This window comes from Anas acuta, chromosome 1 (assembly GCF_963932015.1).
Source record: "Anas acuta chromosome 1, bAnaAcu1.1, whole genome shotgun sequence".
In the NCBI taxonomy this organism is placed as follows: Eukaryota; Metazoa; Chordata; class Aves; order Anseriformes; family Anatidae; genus Anas; species Anas acuta.
Window position 1 is genome coordinate 1,921,368 of NC_088979.1, and position 919 is coordinate 1,922,286.

Sequence of the window (919 nt, forward strand, 5' to 3'; positions counted from 1 at the left end):
TCTGTAAAAGTCTTGTTTTCCCTTGGCTTTGCCAATTTGGCCAATTCTGCCTACTTCCTCTGGTGCAGCATGCCCGCAGTGTGCGTTGGTTTCCTACCCACCGGTGATTCCAGCTGCCCCAGCCTGCATGTAGCCGCCTGATTTCCCCTGAACTCCCTGTGACCGACCCGGCTGAAGATGATGAGAACTGAAGATGCTCGGTAACCTGCTCCAAAGTGCCCATTAAAACCTCACGGTGGCTTCAAAGGGTACGCGCTGCGTGCGTGTTCCTTCCAGGTGGCTTGGCAGGTAATCGGCTTCCCTCCCCAGGATGGCAGCTGTGCAGTGAGGGGTGAATATAAGGGCTGGCATGTTTCCCCGCAACGTCCTTACCTCCCCTTTAGCAAAAAGCTCTGCCTAATGGAAGCCCCGAGCGCTCGGGTGGGTGCTGAGCTCTGCTGTCCGGGTGCAAAGTGCTCTGTGCTCTCCGTGGAGAGCGCTCCACAATCTGGCACCGGGCTGTGGAGGAGTTCCAGAATCATTTCCCAGTTTAGGTTTGCTTTTTAACATTTTTAACACCAGGAATTATTCGCTCCCTGCCATTTAGGGTTAGCTAAACCTGCGAGGATGAGGTTAAAGTTATGATAAGTGACACGCCGAGCTACTACGGCCGCAAGGAGCCAAGGAAAAGCTTTCAGCTCCAGCTGTGCCTCTGGTTTTTGGAGCTGTATTCGGTGCGTGTCTTTTCATGGTGGCTTTCTTCAGAGCACGTCGAACATGCCCATGACCTGCTTTCTGGTTATCGCCCTCATTTTCTAGGGAAATAAAGGCTGTATGTTGATGATGTCGCATGGAGCACCTCCGTCATCCTTCCTACGCCGTGGCCAACTGGGAACATGTCAGTGCTCCACCTCTCACCTGTGCCGATGGCCTGTGTGCT